Here is a 20161-nt window from a genome sequence, read left to right on the forward strand (position 1 = left end):
GAGCTTAACAGATAGAAGGTATAAAGATATAATGCTCTAAAAAGTCTTACAGGATACTCATATTCTTTCTAACGTGGACTCCATGGGAATTTTGAGTTAAATGCCTGGTTTGACAAGTTGCCTGCTTCTTAATGACAGGTATTAATGGAAATGTGATTAAATTTGTTTTTATAGTTAGAAGGGGAGAGTACAGAGTTTATTTGAATCACATGGATTTTCATCCTCAATTCGGGACTTAGGGAAAATTAGTCACTGACTCCAAGCAGAGAGTGGTGATATAAGTTTGACGCTCCAGATATTTAACAGATGTATTTTGGGCTAAAATCTAGTTTGACACGTTGCTTACTTATTGGTATTGGTATTAATAAAAAGGTGATCAAATTGTTTTATGGACTACCCTGCTAAAGCCATATGGCTCAGCAATGCTGGCTACTGAGGGTTTGTGGTTATTTTTGATATTTACCAAAACAGGAAGCTCAGATTTTTTTTAACATCAGCTCCACAGGAATTTTGGTTTAATTTCCTGGCATGGCAGATTATAAAAACCTAAACAAGTTTATATGGCATTGTTTTGCTTACTTATTTTTTAAAAAAATTGTTCAATTTTCATAATGTGCCCATTTTGATCTTGAGTGTTATAGTTACATTATTTCTTTGGGAGAGAGTGCAAGATCCAAGCTTTTCTGGTTGCCAATTAAACAACATGCTGTTTTGGGAGAAAAGCTTTGTCTTTGTGTTTTTCAAAAAAGTGATTAAGCTCTGGACATCTTCCAGATATATTGATCAGATTTGATAGAGGTAGGCCTCCTGAAAAACTAGATTCAAGAGAATCAAACAAAAAGATATCTGGATACTAAAACTTTTGTGTTGAGAATTATATATTGCAGAATGTACTGCTTGGATTCATGATCTCAAGGACTTTCAGCTGGGTCCAGTCAAAACAGACATCAGGCTATAACATTCGTTTCATTTTTCCCTACCCCTTGCACCCAAGGATATCTCAATGCCCATGTACAGCTTAAAGAAGTTATTGAAGTGTCGTTGCCCTGATTCCGTAAACTTTGAGAGACTAAAAGTGCATATTCTAAGGTTGTCTTTCTAGATAATTTAGAAAAGGTCATAATTTAACAGAGAGGAATTAGCTAGAATTGATTGTACAGCCATAATCTCATTTGGTAGAAATCCTTATATTTGATACTAATCTAAAGTTATAATCTTTTACATTGGTACAGAATTTATTTGATACAAGTTTAGATTTTATTTGACACAAATTTCTTATCAATTTAAAATTAATATTGTTCATCTCATGCATAGGCCTTGTGCCTTTCAACACATTTAAGTACACAAAGCTTATATCCAGTCGTTAAATGCTATTATAAAACTAATCTGAGATGATTAAACATGTGAGCTAAGGGCCAAATAGCAAATTCATGGCTCTAAGTTTATTGCTAGAGAGCTTTCAAGATAACTTATTAAGATAATGGACAACAGTCCAGATTACTTACATAGTTAGATGGTTTTCAAAAACATCAGAAATCCACAAAATCTGACATTTAATGTTATTTAACTTTTGTTGAGACATGTCTTCTCCTAACAGTTCCCCTTCAGTGGATTCAAAGAAGAAAGTGAACATCTCCATCTCCAGGTAAGGTGATGTATTATGGCGAGACAGCCACTATTCAAGAATTGCCTCAATTCTTCTACAGACTAAATACTGTCCAGAAAAGGGCACATTACAGAATAAGTTGACTGATAATTTCCACCAAGCCAGAGTGATCAGCCCTTCAAGAGTCTGTGTCTCAAAAGTCTGTCAGATGATCCTAGGCCAGAAGGTTGAAGACTTGCTTTCACATGTTGCTGACAGGGGACTGTGCAAGTAGAAAATTATCTCTATAACCTGCCTCAGTTCTAGAAGCCATGTTTTAGGCTTCCTATATTTACAGATATATTGGTCATTCTCAGTTTTCTGATGGAGTTGAAGACTGATTATAGTTTCAAAGGCTACCCAGGCTGTTTAACTTTGAGAATATTTTATAAGATAGTTATCAGATAGTATACAAGCTAGGCAGGACATAACATGGATTTTAAGCCTTTCTTAAACTGGAATAGATAACTAAATATTCTGCTTAATTGATAAATGTTGGACTGGGTTTAGGTATATTTTATACCTAACCCAGATAATAGTTGTGCTCAACTTATATTTGAGAGAAAATTTTCTCTTAATTAGACAGAAAGTGTGAAGTGTAGGTTGATGTCATTAGGCATGTGAAGGCAGGTACTGGATAGAACTAGGCTTGTTATTGGACAAGAAGGAAGAATGGGTGGGAGAAAAGTTTTACAGAGGCAGAGGAAGCCGGAGCGAGGAGAAGGCAGCTAAGAGAACATGGCAGCGGATTCCCCTTTGCACCTATTACAGGTTATTATGACTATCATTAAGAGATAGGTGTGTACAGGATTTTGTTTTTCTTTTTTTTTTTAAAGATATATTTATTATATATAAGTACACTGTAGCTGTCTTCAGACACCAGAAGAGGGCATCGGATCCCATCACAGATGGTTGTGAGCCACCATGTGGTTGCCGGAAATTGAACTCAGGACCTCTGGAAGAGCAGTCAGTGCTCTTAACTGCTGGGCCATCTCTCCAGCCCCAGATTTTGTTTTTCTAGATGGGCAAATTATATCCCATCTAGGTGGGTGGTTTATATCCTTATCAATTGGTTGTAAGTTTATTGTGTGGATGTATTGTGGATTGAGAATTAAATATGTAAATCTGATTGTTCGGTCACAGTTTGTTGACTCTTGATATTACCAGGTAGCTGGAACACAGAGAATTTGAACCTATCAGAGAGCCGCCAGGAGAGATACTAATCTGAGATGAATTAGCACTAATTCCAATGGCCCGTTGGAGCCAGAACTAGTGACCACCAGGATATGTGTGGGGATGGTTCCCCTCTTTTCTATCTTTTCCACCACAAAATCCAAATGTGAATTGATATTTGACTATATATTAATAAAGAAGATTGCAAAAAGTTTGGAGAATAATACTCTGAGCTTGAAAGGAAGGAAGACATTATCAACTGAAATTTAATTTGGAATCATCAGAGTAAATTAAGCAAGATGAAGGAAGCCTCTGCTGGTATTTCTTGCTCCTTTATAGGAGCTCACTTTTCAAGATTGTTGAAAGGAAGAAAAATGCAGTAAAGTCTGTTTTTCCTTTCTGACTCTAGGGAAAGTGGCTGGGTGTATCTGGATGCACATGTAGCAGCTATAAAAGGCCATAGATGCCTTTCTTACTTCAGTGTATCATAACACTGTGGTGGAGACTTTTTTTTTAATGCGACAGAGTGGGCAACACAGAAAACATGCAAAGCTCACCAATAATGTTCTTTGCCCCATTTGGTAATTCTTTGAAATAACTGCCCTGTTTTCTGCCCACAAAAAGTGTTTTCTTTGACATCTTCAACTGGGAGTTTCCAAAAAAATTTTCAAGTTATTTATCAAGGAGAACATTTTCAAGTGTGATTCAGTGAACTGTTTGGAAACCTAAAACTACGAAGACAACACTGTTTTATCCCTATATAATACATTGAGACTGACCACACAAGACTTCTAAGTATGTCACAAGTCATGGGATGAGTCTGTGAGCTGAGTCATTCCCAGAACCTACAGAAAGATGGATTCTCATTGATGTCTGTTACTTGAACTGATCCTATTTGACACATCAATGGCCCACTATAACATAAAGTTTCAACTCTTAGTACCAATAGCATCTTCCTGGTGGATGAATTTGTACTGGCCTGAAGTATAAATGGTATTTTAGTTCTGTCTCACCTGAGACTGGGTATTTCTTTCTCAGGATCTTTAATGTCTGTGTCTTTCACATTTTGCTGTTTTTTCTGATGTCTCATGAAATTATTTGATGTTTCCTGGATCTGTTTTTAACAAAATGGGCATCGATATAGTGTCACTATTAGGCTTATAGCTTGATAGTTTAGTAGGAAAAACTCTTTAATTAGTAGAGAATAGACCCATGAGTCAGGCATGAGGCAGCTAGGGAAAAAAAAAGTCCTACTAGATCATGTCCAGGCCTTTGTGCTTACTTCCTTGTACTAAACTCAAATATGGTGGTTTAAGAATTATCTCTTAGAAGGGGACACCTGACACTCATCTTGCTCTCTTCATTCAGGCTGTGGGTGACTGAATTTGGGCCATTCTTTGTTTTCTATGGATATATCACAAAGTGTCAGTGTCTCTGAGCCACACAGGTGAGCATTCTAGACATACTTCCTATCGCTGACAGGCAACACAGAGCTTTTCAATATTGCATGCCTGTCACTTTAAGCTCTTTAGTATTAAAACATTCCTATGAATGGAATCTAATTCACAATTATGAGTGATACAAAAGAGGAAAATGGATTCCAGAAGCATACTGTCAAGACAAAAGAAAAACACAGCCTTTCAGTGAATGTCTTATTCCAGCCTACGTTTAGACTTTCACCAGAGGTGTGGAAGTTCAGGACTTCTAATAAACCTCTTTCCAAAGAAGCCCTCAACAGTTCCTACTCATCACTTAGATGGACATAAAATCTATTAACATTATACACTAGAGATAATGATCAACTAATGATTGAACTCACTAGTTACATTCTGTAAAATTATAGTGAATCTCTATATTTTCCCAAGTAATTGTTTTCTCTTTCTGTAATCTTATTAATTAATTATACAAACTCTTGTAAATCTAGTGCTTGAGCATGCTAGGAAAAAACTCCATAATGAAAATAAATCATTTGGCCTATAAAGTTTATCACTGTTTTGTCTTTTCAATGTGTTTTAGGACCATTTCATACATGTCGATTTATCCATTCCTAACTTACATTGTAGGCACACTCACCAAATAATTAGTTTTTTAAAAGTTTTAATTCAATAAATGCCTGTTGAACATCTACATTATTCAACTATAGAACAAGTGTTGGTTGTTTCCTAAATTAACATTCTAATGATAAAGGCAAGGCATGCTCATGGCAAACAAAAGGAAAAAGAAAGTTTGCTTTTAGTGGAAGAAAGAGTTGAGAATCTGTGCACAGATCATTTGCATAAAGGTATTTCATACATGTGTATCCGTGCATTGGGCTCATACTGACTCTGCTACCCCTTAATTTTTGTCCTTTTTCTCCCACACACTGCTCATCCTGACTCCATTACCCGCTTCCTGTCTCCGTTCATGCCCACTGCTTTCTTCTCTACTGATCTTTGGTTTTGCTTTTATAAATCTGAATCTCCATATGGGAACCAAACCCTCCTTAACATTTGTCTTTATTTACCTCAAGCCCTCTGTTAGTCAACCTCCTTAAAATCTTTTCCTCTGAGGGGCTGAGAGCCTGTAAGAGCCAGTGGGGACAAAGGACACCAGGGAAGCAGTGTTTTCAGAAACAACAGGATGACTGATGACTTATGAACTCACAGAGCCCTGGCCGCATGCACAGGGCCTGCACCAGTCCCAGCCCAAGAGGAGAATGTGCACTTGAGCTCCCACCCTGATCAAGAAGCTATCTCCAACTCACAGTCACCCACAAAGGCAAAAGTTTTTTCCAATGGAGTCTCACTGGATATACAAACCACATTTAAGGGCAGGCCCCATTTCTAGTAGAGGATCAACACAAAACTAACACATGTAGGGTTTTTGTATTGTCTTGTTGTCTGGTTTCTCTCTGTCTCTTCCTCTGTCTCTCTGTCACTCTCTCTCTCTCTTCTTTTCTTCCTTCCTTCTTTCCTTCCTCTCTCTCTCTCTCTCTCTCTCTCTCTCTCTCTCTCTTTCTTTCTTTCTTTCTTTTGTATATTATGGTATCTGATCTTGTGGGGTTTTATTTTACTTTATATTTTGTGTATGTTTCCCACTTTCCCATTTTGTTAAAGTTTGGGTTTTTACTTGTTTTTAGTTTTGCTTTGTTTTCTAAAGAAAGCAAGAAAAAGAGCATGAAATAAAGTGTTTGAAGAAGTGGGGAGGGGAACCTTGGAAGACCTGGTAAAGAGAAAGCCATGATCATAATATATTGTATGAGTATATATATGTATCACTTTTCACATCATAATATATTGTATGGAAACACACACACACACACACATATATATATATATATGTATGTATCACTTTTCACACAAGTTGTGATCAATGAAAAACAAGAAAATCACATCTCTTCTTCCCTCCAGATCTTTTCCAGAATTCATTACTTACACATCTACTCTTAATTTTGAAACTTTCTAAATATATCAAATAATCAAATTACACAAAACAATAGCATTAGTTTTTACTATTTCCACTCCTTATTTCTTCTTATCTTTTCAAAAACAGATCCTCTATATTAAGTTTTCAGTGAATAGGCTACTATATAGCCATGCGGGTGAGTTGTCTTTCTGCTCAGGGCTTCCCTGACTTGGTAGAAAGCTTTCGACAGGGTCAAGCAACTTGAACAAGTATACTAATGAAAGAATGAAGTGTGAAGCAAGGGTTAACTCAGTTTTTATATAATATACACTAAATTGTATATAATATATTTAATTATATTAAATATAAAATATATTTATATTAAATATAATCAATTACTTATTAAATATAGTATTATATATTCTTATGATTTAAATCCACCATTACTTTTGATTGACATCCACAGACTCTCTAAGATAAAGAGAAAAATATAGCAAGTAGAAGATTCACTTCAGAGAAAGTAATAATTAACACACAAAATTTGAGAGGACACTTTTGAAAACATTTGAAATCTCAGTTTTAAAAGGAACCAAATTATACATCACTTAGATACTTTAATTCTATTTCCAGTCATTAAGTCCCCAAGTAGGAGAGTCTAAAGTATGTGAGAGGTTGTTTAATAGCATGCCACTCTATCATTCCCGTCCCCCATTGTTAAGTGTTCTTCATGACCATAATGATCATAGCACTTGTGCTAAAGGACAACCTCTGAAGGGTTGGTGTGTTTGTGGAGCTAGCCACCTTTAAATATAAAAATCACACTTTTAAAAGATATAGAAAAGGTGTTGTCAGCTGCTTGTATTGAGCTGCCAGGTAAGTTAGTGTGTTTTCTGGTTGAAAAATAGACGTATTCTATTTTTCCAGTACATTTTAAAACCACGCTCACTTTCTACTCATTCAGTTTTCATGGAAAGATGTATGATGGGGTGAGGATATTCCTTCCACATGGCTCAAGTAGGAAAACTGAGAAGGAAAAGGAAGCCACAAAAAGCCCAGCTCCCTCTCAGGGTTACAGAGTCCTCACCACAGAACCGGAAAGTTTGCCAACATTGAAGATGCCGCATACGTCATAAAGAAAACAGTTACTGTACAGTCAGCTGCCTGGACTTAGCGCATGCAAGCCATTATTTCTTATGCTAGTGTTCCCACTCTTTAAATCCCTCATTCTAGAAATTCTTCATGGACAGTTTAAGGAAAAGCAAGGACTGTTCTCTTTTTATGACCATGCGTCAGACCTATTCTGTTGGATAGTATTCTGAGGCCAGTTATTCGCATGGTTATATTCAACATCTGTCCATCAATGACAGAGCATGTTTTTTATGGAACTTGACAAGTGAGGACCAGTCCTCATTCCATCATGATTACTTTTATTTTCTCACTATTCATACTTTACCTAGCATGCCCAGACCTTGTAAAACCGGCCTATCCATGAGACTACAGAAGGATGGTCTGTGAGTTAGATTAGGGCCTTTCTATGTGCAACAAATAATCTTACAAAGATATCAACTCAGCTTTTAGCCATCTTCACTTTTGTAGTAATAACCTCAACTTGTTAATAACCAAAGATGCACATATTTCATAGAAGTAGAGTGCTGTGGACTGTTCACACGCGAAATATTGAAGACACTCAAGTCACTTTCCTTTCTGGGTATGAATAACAACATAAATCTAAGTCTAATAGCAGTTGTCCTCTTTCTCTCTCTTTCTCTCTCACTCTCTCTTCCTTTCTCCCTCTCTCTCTCTTCATATATTATAGACTCTGTCTCTCCATATACCATAAACTTTACTACTCACTGTACTCAGAAATAGTTTAGTTTTATATTCATTTAAAATGTTTTCTAAGCAAGCCACACTAAAATGATATATAGCACAATATTTCTATTATAAATTAAAGTACAACAGCACAAATCTTTCAAACATTCTGATGAAGAAACACGCTTTCCTCACGACTATCCTCTAACTAGATGGGACAGTCTTTGTTGTGGAAACCAGAGTTGCATCATTTGCAAATTCCAGCTCTGTCTGACTTCTATAAAGTAGAGCAATATTTTAAAGATAATTTGATTCTAAACTTTTACAGTTTTCTCTTTCATCTACAACTTGGTGATTGTGTGTGTATGTGTATGTGTGTGTGTGTGTGTGTGTGTATATATATATACATGTATATATATATATATATAGAGAGAGAGAGAGAGAGAGAGAGGATGTTTAGTGTGTGAAGTTTTGCTGTCAATATTTAAAAAAATGAACATTCATTTCCTTTTAAAAACAATATTTAATTGCAAAAACTGCTGTTTATTTTTCATTACCCACACTGTCCACTAGTTAAGCCAATGCTTAATTACACTATATAAGTAATTATGTAGATTGAGAACAAAATACAAATAATTTTGACAAGCTTATAATTTACAGTTCTCATAGAAGTCTATGGGGTGAGTGCGTGGCTCTGTGGTAGACTGTTTAGCTTATCCTGGGACTTGTGTTTGACCTCTTTCACAGGAAAAAAAGAATGAAAGAAAGAAAGGAAGGAAGAGAGAGGGGGGAGGGAAAGGGAGGGAGAGAGGAAGGAAGGTTTCAAAGTGGCTCCCTAGTCATGACTGTTCCGTGTGTTTTAAGATATCAGTCAGGGGGTTGGGGATTTAGCTCAGTAGTAGAGCGCTTGCCTAGGAAGCGCAAGGCCCTGGGTTCGGTCCCCAGCTCCGAAAAAAAGAACCAAAAAAAAAAGATATCAGTCAGAATTATGAATTAAGTTCATTATATTTTCTTATGTACCTGTCTGAGTTTGATGAAGGGAAATGACTAGTCATATAGGTAATATGAAGTGTATTTTTGACTTTCTAAAGGGTGAGACAGGCAAAGGAAGACCACAGCAAGCTGGTCTGTAATGTTCAAGAAAGTTTCCACAGTAGATTAAGTTTGAGTTGGACAGGTCCCACTTGTTGAAGAACCTTGGAAATTAACTAGTCCTGAGTTTTATAGTACAAAGCTATAGGGATCTCTGGCCAAAACATTGAGAGATGTGAGGTGATGCTAGGCAAGGTGAGACTCTGTTCATTTCCTCATCTCAGGATGATGTCAGGTGCTTATTCTACTGTTACTATTGGAACTCACACACAGAACAGGTGGATATAGATGGGGTTAGTCTACCCAGAGAAAAGTTCTGTAAGTATGTTTTGCAAAATACACTAGGGTTTATACAGGGATGGACCAGGCATCCTCATATAAGATATAAGAGAGCATAGTCTCATCTGTCAAGTTGCACTGTTTGAACCTGATTAAGAGAGTAGCTATGTTTCAGTGGTTAAGAGCACTGCATTCTCTTCCAGAGGTCCTGAGTTCAAATCCCAGCAACCACATGATGGTTTTCAACCATCGATAGTGAGATCTGATGCCCTCTTCTGGTGTGTCTTACATATAATAAATAAATCTTTAAAAAAAAAAAAGAAGAGAGAGTTGCTACAAGGAAGAGGCATGGAATGATGGCCATTTGATTAGGATCTATATTATACTATAGTCCTCTTTCATAGTCGTCATTCTGCCACTAATTGTCAGGCAACTTTGATTTATTTACAGTATTCCTATTGAGTTTGTTTTTCTCATTTCTAATGTTTATAGTATTTGTAAGAATGAAATTTATTTTCGGCACAGCATTTAGGAACTGAGGAAAATTCTCAATATTGATCTATCACCAAACTGAGGGCAACAAAAATTCAGGTATTCTTGGTTCAGAAATAACTGATATAGATGTTCTCATACATTCCCATAGAACCTAAAATGCACACAACCTACCACCAATCCCTGGCTCCAAGCTAAGAAGACATCAGAAAGCAGTCTACGAGAAATGAGGCACTTAGATCAACAAAATTCTCCTGGATTTCTAAAACTGTGCTTTAGGCCTGCCTGTGTTTAAGGTTTCACTCTGGGGTCAGCACCACAGTAAGTAAATATCATACTAACAATTTGTATTCACAGCAGACAGTGCTATTGATTTCATAATTGGGGTAGATTATGAGTAGTAGGAGTTAGCATCCACTGTGGCCCCAGAAAACAAGCATCTTCAATGGCATGCTTTTCTTTCACTGTCAAAATAGAAGTGGTCGCCCTGCTCAGAACCTGCCCTACACATTTTGGCTCATGGAAACAACACCCCTGAAGGCTTGGGGTCTCAAACTTCCAAGGCATATTTGACTTCAGTACTTTTCCTTTCATCAAAAGTGATTGAAACATATGACCCACAAGATTGTAAATGCAAACAAACTCTCAATGAGGGATGAAAGTGAACATTTCAAAAAAGCAGGCTCTTCATGGTAACTTAAGGTCAGGGCTTTGCAAGAACAAAAATCTGAGGCTAGGCTGTGCTGGTGCTCACCTTAAATGTCAGCATTTGGGAGGTAGTGGCAAAAAATGCAGAACACAAATCTGGTTTGAATAGGTCTGGATTAAAGACAAAGGCTTATGGGATTGTTTGCTGATTCCCATGAGTTCCCCTGTGTAGTGTGTTGGCTTCTTTTCCTGTTGATGTGATAAAATACCATGAATAAAACAACTTTGAGGAAAAAGGGTTCATTTTAGCACATACTTCATGGTATAGTCAGTGAATGATCATGGAAAGATCAAAGCAACAGGAACCCATGGCATCTGGTCATATCATCTCCAGAATCAAAAAGCAGAGCAGGCAGAATGAGTACACGAAGCCATTCAGTTTCCTTTCCATATTTATACACTCTGGAATCCCAGCTACGAATAAGAAAAACTGCCACCCATAATCCATGGAGCTCCACATCTTGATTACTGTAATCAAGGTAATCTCTTACAGGCATGGCCAGAGGCCCATCTCCTAGGTAGTTCTGGATTCTGTCAAGTCGACAGTCAGCACTGATTATTAAATGCAGTTAGCTACTTTGAGAAAAGTGAATTAATCTTTGTGGACCTGTGTTTACTAATCTTTACAATGGCATCAACCTCCTTGTCTGTGAATATATAAGTGCATTGCCACACATGACTTACGTATCACTTGCTCTGTGAACTTTATCTCTTGCCCTGGCTCACTCATTTTTTTTACACTTATATCATGAAAAGCTCAGCATGCTTTCTTTACCATCCCTTGTCTGGAAACAGAGATCATTGTCTCTGCTCAGCTTACCCTTTCCTTCTTTGTCAGCTCAAGGTCCTTGCCCATGGACTAGCACTGCCCTCATTTAATGTGGCCTTCCCCATCTCAGTTAACACTGTCTAGAATCTCTGTCAAAGAACACCCAAAAGTTTGTTCCCTACCCAAGTCAAGATCCTGTGAAGTTGAAAATTAATACCAATCATCCTAAATTAAGCCCAATCTTTCTCATCTTCTCACTCAAGTATGTCACTTTGAAGCTATAACTTTCTACCCCTTGGCCCTACAGATTCATGGCCATTTTGTTATGCAAAGATGCATTACACTGAATTCAAAAGTCCTAATAGTCTTGTAGGTTAGTAGTGGGACTTGGTGTTTACTTCCCCTTCTTTGTGCTGTAATTTTGTCTGACCCTAAACTTGTGCACATTTTGTATATGCTGTCACTGTCTCTGAATTCACACATACATCAGCCTTCTTGTTTCTAAAACGTACAAATAAAAACACTGTTTCCATGGAGATGTCCTTTACTGCTGTCTCTGATGATCTTTCTGCCTCCTGGGCAGGCCTCCTGTTCATAAGCAAATGTCCAACACAGAATGGACTCTATGGAGGTTTTGTAAGTCTCTGTCTCTGCCTCTGTCTCTTTCTCTGTCTCTGTCTCTGTCTGTCTCTCTCTCCTGTGTGTGTGTGAGTGTGTGTGTGTGTGTGTGTGTGTGTGTGTGTGTTCTCTTTCTTCATTTTGTTTGTTTCCTTCTTTGGCATTGGCTCTGGTGGCTTATTTTTATTAAGTGAGTGAAAGAGCCTGAAGTTGGGCAGGCAAGGAGAAGATGAGGGCCTGGGAGAGTTAGAAGAGGAGAAAGAATGCAATCAAAGATAGTGTATGAAAACAATAAAATAGTTTTTATGGGTCTGATAGTCTTTAACAGTTGCAAACTGTTTAAAGTATATGTGTAAAGTCTCTCCTGAGACTTGGATAACTTCTTACCCAGGAGCCTTTATAACACCAAAAAGGACAGTCACGAGTTGCTGAAATGCTCAGTAGGTAGAGGCATGTGCTTCCAATAGAATACCACTGAGTTGTCCTCATACCACTTTTTACCCAGGTATTGTGACAAATTTAGTACACACACACACACACACACACACACACACACACACACACACACACACAAATATCTAAAAACAAACCAAACCAAATTACATGCTTCCAACATACAATGGAACAGAGTAAGCTAAAAGAGGAATGGGAGCATAGCAACAAAAAATCGAAACAAAGAAACACTGAAATAGAGTATGGAAAACACCAAAACCACCATCGTGTCGGGCATCTGCATCTTATAATCATCAATTTGGACTCCTACTGGCTGGTGTAGACCCACCCTCCAGGTCTTTTTCCTGTAGTGCCATTGCCTTTCTCAGGCCATGTTTTATTCCATGTCTGTAGCTCTCCTTGGCGAATATCCTGTGGTCCTCGTACCTGAAACACCCTAGGTATTTATTGTCACTCAGATTTGCCTCAGTGAACTTATGCAATGGCCTCTCTTGACCTTCCAGGCATGCCAATCCTGCTGTACATTGCCTGCCTTCAATAGTCATCTTCAACTTTGGCACAAGCCTTCATGAGCCATTCATTCTTGCAACTATCATACCTATAAAATCAGTGTCAACAATGCTACCATATTCTGTTAGAAGCCTCAGAAGTAGCTTGGTCTCATTGGACCTCAGTTACCATGACTTCTGCCTGCCTGGGTGTTTGCTCTCAGACATAGCCCCTTAGAGTGGTTCTTTCCATTTAAATTGCCTTATTTCAGACAGAGTATATTCTCACAAGGTAGAGACATGGTTGGTTGGAGTCTTGCCCTCCATGTAGCTATCCTTTTGTTATAAGGACTGTGAGGTTTGTCTTTAATACTTACTCATGTGGACTCTCCTTGTCAGCAACTTTAAGCTTGTTCATAAACCTATGCTAATTGAAGTCCATAGTTTTATACATCTTCTGCCACCACCTCAATTGATAAGAGCAACAAACTATCTAGAATGCTGGGCAGTCTTGGAATTCACTCTATTAAACAACTCAGTGCATTAATTTGGAAGTCAGCTCCTTTTGAGTTCTCAGATTATGCATGGAAAGTAGCCAGAATCTTCAGAATATATCAAGAATGACTGCTAGCCCAATACACAATATTCTAGTCACTTCAGGAAATCTCATAAGCTGGGTCTTCATTGATCGCATTTCTTTTGTTGTACTGATTGTCCCAATTTCCACCAGAATGGCACATTTGGCTCTGATTATAGTATTCAAGGACTCTTCAAGTTAAAGTCCTGAATTCTTCCAATTTCCTCCCAGAAACCTATCGAAAAGATGTAAGAATTACATGGTCAGATTTATCACAAAGATAAAGAGAGCAAAGGCTTCTTTTAGAACTTACTTCTGAATTAGTTACACATTTGGCTCCTACAGCAACGTATCTGACAAAAGCTACTTAAATAGTGGGAGTTATTTTGGCTCACAGTTTCAGGGAACAGTCAGTTATGGCTGGGAAGAATACATGACTTGATTATTCAGTTATTCATGGGGGTCGAGGGGGACCCATACCTGAGGGAGAACGGGCAAGAAAGAGGAGCGAGACCAAGTGATGGTCTGTTTATTGATAGGAGTATAGAACATTTAAAGCTCTGAAGCAGGAATTGAAGCAGGAACTGAAGCTTAGGGTGGGGGAGGAGGTGCGGGGGGAGTACTGGGAAGTGCCCAAGGACATAAGGTGAATCATTAAACCAGCAAGGTGTTCTCCTTAGACAATGAGGCATCAGTCTTCCAGGGACATGTTCTTTCTTTGAAAAGGTCAAGCCCTTCTCAGTAATCTGCTGAGGGCAGTGCTCTAGCTTTGCCTAGTCCAGCAGTCTGGTGCCTGACAGTTACAGGAACCTGAGGTCATGTTGAAGATAGGAAATAGAAGAAATGAATGCTGATACTGTACATACTTTCTCCTTTTTAGCCAGTGTAGGAGGGCAGCTTGTGGGATGTTGTTGACCTCATTTAGGATGAGTCTTCCCACTTTGATCAATATAATCTCAAAAAACCCTCACAGACATGCCCAGAGCTTTTAGTTCTAGGTAATCCAACATGAGGTCAAGCTAGCAAACAATATTAACTACTACAATTGGAAAAGAAATAGTGAAGAAAAATGTAATAAAATAAATATATAATAAATAAATGAAATAGTATAAATGTTCAGCATGTAATTTTAGCTTAAGTCAGTAAGAGAAGGCTTAGATAATTATGAGTTTATATGAATATGCATACCTAACATATAATGTTTATTATATAGCTATAAATTATACATCAATTTCATTTATACAAGTGACATGTTTACCTTCATAATGAAATACATATACCATTTTGATTTTGCTGTAAAAAGTTGTTATTTGAGGATCTATAAGATAGCTCAGCCAATAAGAACATTTCTTGCTCTTGCATTGGACTGCAGTGCAGTTTCCAGCACATGTATCAAGTGACTCACAATTGCCTGTAACTCTAGCCCTACTTGATCTAACACCCTCTGCTGGCCTCCTCAGCAACCCATACACATTTGCTGTAAAGTCATCCAAATACACATACATATACATAAATTTAAACAAAAATCCTTTTAAAATTCATTATTTTGATTTTAAAGCTATGAAGATAAATGACTACTTTCAGCTCACTTTGTAATAAGTAAAAAAATAACATGGGGGATTCTATATTTAATCAATCAATTGGTCCAGCTTCTAAAACAATCCTAAACTTATCATGGCTCTTCCTTGCACATAAAATTAATTTAAAACTCTGTAGCATGACTTTCCAGAGGTTTCCAGTCTTGCCATATCCTTTCTTACACATAATGTAGACATTAGTTATGCTGAAGTAAATTCCATTCTGAAGTGTACTGTGTATGTTCACAATATGTCTCTCTGCTCTTAAGGTTTCTTTGCTATTATATGCATAAGACAGTATGTATAAAACTGTCCTATTGTCTTATAAATGACAACTATTACTACAGATGAAAATGCCTGAGGATGCAGATGAATTTGAGGAGTTAAATGCTGAACAGACTTAGGGTTCAAGGTCCCTTACAAAAAGGAAATGGAAAAGGCCTGTTACCTAATTTTATTTTGTTCAGTTTTTCTTGTCTTTCAGGAATTTCTCCTTAATTCAAAGCCTCTGTTGAAGTTTCTCATTCAAAGGGCTTGAACCTTGCTGCTGGATCACTTGACAAAATATTTTTTTAATTGGATATTTTATTTATTTACATTTCAAATGTTATCCCTTTTCCTGGTTTTTCCTACGCAAACCCCGTATTCCATCCCCACTTACCCTGCTTCTATGAGGGTGCTCCTCCACACACTCAACTGAAAGAGCGTACCCCAAAACGGGGAGCCGCGTCTCTCGCTCCGATCGCAGGGTGGGGTGCCCCCAGGAATCACGAGGAGCCATTCTTGATGAAACAGCAAGAGGTAGCTTTATTAACGAGATCCCAGGTCTTAGCGGGATCCCGGGTCGACACGTATCTCACACAGGAGACAGAGGAATCGACCCCGAGCCTCCAGACTCGGGGGTTTATATAGGGGAGGTTAGGGGCATTCTCGAGGTTACACATGATTGGTCAATTCAAATGGTGCACAGTTACTTTCGGCGCGAAATTACATCAGCAAGGAGTACGTGCTCTCCAGCAGCTCGGCAGGCAGGTAGGGTGACTCATCTCACTCAGGGGGGTGAAGGAAGGGGAGGGGGTAGCTACGGATGGTCAGTGTCCTTGGGGCTGATAGCTGGTTTGGCAAGTCCTATCTCTGGCTCTCCCTCAGGCACGTCCCGCCCTGCACATCTGGACTCTGACAATGAGCAACCTTTATGAAACTCTAGTTCTACATTCCCCAATTCTTTTTTTTTGTTAATAGTTCTAATCCTAGAACTTCATGGAGAACTCAGCTTCATCTAGCAGAACAGCTTGGTATTGTAGTCTTAACATGAGGATTCTAACCTGGACACTATCCAAGCCTATCCACCAAGGTCATGACTAGCTTTTAGAACTTCTAAGCTTATACGGACTGTGATCCCTGAGGCACAGTCCCAAGAAGTGTTAAGAGTACTAACATATGCAATGTTACATCATTTGTAATGGAAATCAAGCCTATCCCACACCTATCTTGATAGAACCCAGGACAAACATGACTGAGTTTCCCTCTAGGTCCCAGCTCTCAGCCCCAACAGCTAGTACACGGCTGGTGAGGGCTGAGAATTGACAGCTGTCAGGGTGGTCAGCAGCACCAGGTACGGTCCTTTCCAGCGAGGCTCGAGTGTCTGGACTCAGTGTAGCTGCAACCTGGAACTGATGGGATGTCTCAGGGGTCTCCGGGGCATAGGCTGCTGTCAGCTGTGAGCAGATTTCTTTCTGTATCACCTGTAGGTCTTTTAGCCTGGCACACAAATCATTATTACTATGGCACTATGACATGTTGGTTCAGTAACATCATCTAATACAGTCAGGGGGGCTGAGGCCCCATATAAGATCTCAAAGGGGGTAAGGCTGAATCTGGAAGGGGTATTTCTTGCTCTGAAGAGAGCAAGAGGGAAGGAGTGTCACCCAGTCTGTGCCAGTCTCCATGGTTAATTTAATTTGGTCAGGGTCTCTTTTAAAATTTTATTTATTTACTCTACCTGTCCTGAACTTTGAGGTCTGTAAATACAATGTAATTTCCAATTGACCTCTAAATACTTGGCCACACCCTGGCTTACCTTGGCAACGAAAGTAGGGCCTTTGTCTGGCCAGATTACCTTGGGCATTCCAAATCCGGGGAAGATTTCTTCCAGTATCTTCTTGATGATTGCAGAGGCCGTCTCTCATTTGGTGAGGAAAGCTTCTATCTATTCCTGAAAAAGTATCTACAAGCACTAGGAGATACTTGTGATTATATTTTTCTGGTTTTATCTCAGTGAAGTTCACTTCAACTTTTCACTAAACTCTCTAGGTCTCTTTGCCCTGTTTGCTTGCTAAGCATTCACTTATTGACATACCTTATACTTTCTACTGTCTCTCTGGCTAAAATCTTAAAGTCTGTTACATATACCTTAACTACTTGGACAAACTTTTTATCTCCTAAATGAGTCCATTTCTGTATTTGGCAAAGTGAGTCTTTTCTTTGTTCTCTGGGGAGTATAGCTTTCCCCTCAATGTGCCATTGTCCTTTATCTTTTAAGCAATTTGGGCCTTTTCTAAGTGAGGCCATCCCTTAGTCCGATCCTAGTTCTCAGTGGCTGTCTCTTGCAGGCCTGCAACCAGGATAGGCTCCTGCATAGCCATTTTTCGAGCCTCTTGATCTGCTTCGTTATTGCCCCATCCCACTGAATCTCTTCCCTCCTGATATCCTGAGCAATGAATAGTACTCACAGTGGTTGGCTTCACCAGGGCATCCAAGAGATGGCAAAAGCATCTGAAGTGCTGATGTGCTGGGGGGGGTAGAGGTTCAGCCATCCCAGATGACATTGTGTTGTCCACCATGGCAGCACCCACTTGTCTCTGACCTTCATTCATGAAGAGAACTGTTCCCGTCTGTGGACAAGGTCCTCGGCTTTCAGCAGGGGTCAATCAGCCAGTCGCAGAGGTCTTTCCTCCACCCATGGGCTTCTGCCAGTACTTGACACTCGTGCTGTGGTGGCTCCAGGTCCGGATTGGGCAGCAAGGTGACCAGATTGTCCCCAACCGGTGGAGAATCTAGTCCATGGCAGCTGACCAGTGGTCCCATCTTTTGGGACAGTCTATTCAAAGGCAGAACATCAGCCACTCTATCACAGTTTAAGTCCTGGATTGGGTGATAATTGTTAGTGCCCGGCTGGCAGGAGTGATATGTTCCAAGTAGAACAGCGCTAAGCCATTCATCTCCCAGCATCAGGTACTGGTGCACTGAGACAGGTCTTAAGCTCCACATACACAGTCTGTAGATATGCATACACATGGCCTCACCCAGCCATTTCAGCCCACGCAAGCCATTTTGGAGAGCAATTTTCTCATGAGCAAGGGATAGGGGCAGTCAGGGATGACTATGAACTAGTGGGTTACCCGGCCCACGCCAAGGTCCACTGTTCTTCGGGCAGTCCATAAGTATTGTTTGTTGCCAGTAGGCCCCTGTACCCAAGGTCTTTGGATATTGGCCCACTGGAGGGCATAGGAGCACAGAGCATTGGGTCCCTGTATCCACACTTCCCTTCTATCTCTGTACATAGCCAGCACTCTAGGACCAAGAGGCTCTCCAGTGGCCCCTCTTGTTCTTCTTGGGCAGTCCCTGACCCAGTGTCCTTTTTTCTTCGTATTAGGCACACTGATCTTTAGCCAGGAATTCTCTTCTGTTGCCAGGTACTATCTTCCTAGGTTCCCTAACTACTGTGGCCAGTATATGTTCCTCTCTCGCCTTTTATCTCTTTAGCTCTCTAATTTCCTCTTCTTTTTGTCTCTTTTCTTCCCTAGCTTCCTGCACTCTTTACCTCTTTCTTTCTTTCTTTCTTTCTTTCTTTCTTTCTTTCTTTCTTTCTTTCTTTCTTTTTTTTTCAGTCTCTCTGCATCTTCTTCTACAGCTATTAGGTGCTGTCCACTTTTCTGCACAGACCCTGAACCATGCATCAACTTATTTTCTCTGCAACTTACAATAACTCTCTCAGTGACTTAGCTTAACCCTTCAAGTTTCTGTAACTTTCTCTTCATATCTTTTCCTTATCTTAGCCAGATTGGTGGGGCATTTTCCAGCCCCTAGGAGACCCACCCTTGGAGCCTGGGGGCAGACCTGGAGCACTCCCTACCTTCAGGCGTATTGAAGTCAACAGTCAGGAGCCTTCCATCCACGTCTGGAACATTCTTTCTGGCCTCTAGCAGGATTCTGTCTTTCCTTGGTGGTAAAGAAGATCTGTAACAGTTACTAACAAGCATATCAAATGGGATGGTGAGAAAACAAGAGAATCTTGAGAATAGAGTCTACCGAAGAGGGCAAACAGCATTTAGTCACACAGCTAAACCAGGAGGCCTTTCTTGGAACAAAAAGGCCATTGTCAGTGTCAGCTCCATGGCTTTGCCTCTCAAGAGAACCAGCCTCCAAATGACACTAGGCTTCTAGTAACAACTAATAACAAAAGGATGGAGAGATGGTTAGAACCTGGGTGCTAGATGCCAGGGGGCTGATAAAGGAATTGTAACCAGTTCACCTGGGGCTATCAGGACCTCAGTAGTAGCCCTTTACCAAACTGTCTCACTGGGTTTAAAGGGGCCAAGGAAAAGAAAACATTAATCCTGACCTTGGCCACCGCCAAGTAATTTAGTGCTGGAGACTGACTCCTCCCTTGGAATAAAGACAGCAGATAAGGCAGGCTTCCTTAAAGAACTTCTCTAAATGAGTGCTCTCCTACTGTGAGCAAATGTCAGAAATTCCTTTCCTATTCTTGTTTTCCTTATAGCCCCACCTAGCTCTCAGCCTTTTTAGATTATTCTTCCTATAGCATTTCTAACACAGCCTGTCCCTTTTTTATAGCCTATTAACAGTATTTCTGATCTTTTAGGCAGCTACGCACTAAGTGTCATACCAGCTGAAACTCCGCCTTTAAGATTCTTTGCTCCCAAGCAAAATTTAAATCCTTTTCCAGCTTATCTCAGCTGTCCACCATGAGATTCCCAGAGATCGCGAACCAAGGTGTAGTAATTCACTAAGAAATCTCTCTATAGTGTTTCTTTTTACCTTAAGCCTTTTCCTTTTAAACAGCTCCTGAAG

The 20161-nt window shown here is 39.5% G+C and overlaps 1 long non-coding RNA gene across 1 annotated transcript; it reads right to left on the reverse strand.

Annotated features, from left to right (window-relative positions):
* Positions 1-15850: 15850 nt before the first annotated feature.
* LOC148005631 (uncharacterized) lies at positions 15851-19288 on the reverse strand. Its single transcript, XR_015620105.1, has 2 exons — positions 19203-19288; positions 15851-16828 (listed from the first exon to the last, which is right to left on the reverse strand). It is a non-coding gene; the product is annotated as an uncharacterized LOC148005631 (long non-coding RNA).
* Positions 19289-20161: the final 873 nt, after the last annotated feature.

This window comes from Rattus norvegicus, chromosome 5 (genome assembly GCF_021556685.1).
Source record: "Rattus norvegicus strain SHRSP/BbbUtx chromosome 5, alternate assembly SHRSP_T2T, whole genome shotgun sequence".
NCBI lineage: Eukaryota > Metazoa > Chordata > Mammalia > Rodentia > Muridae > Rattus > Rattus norvegicus.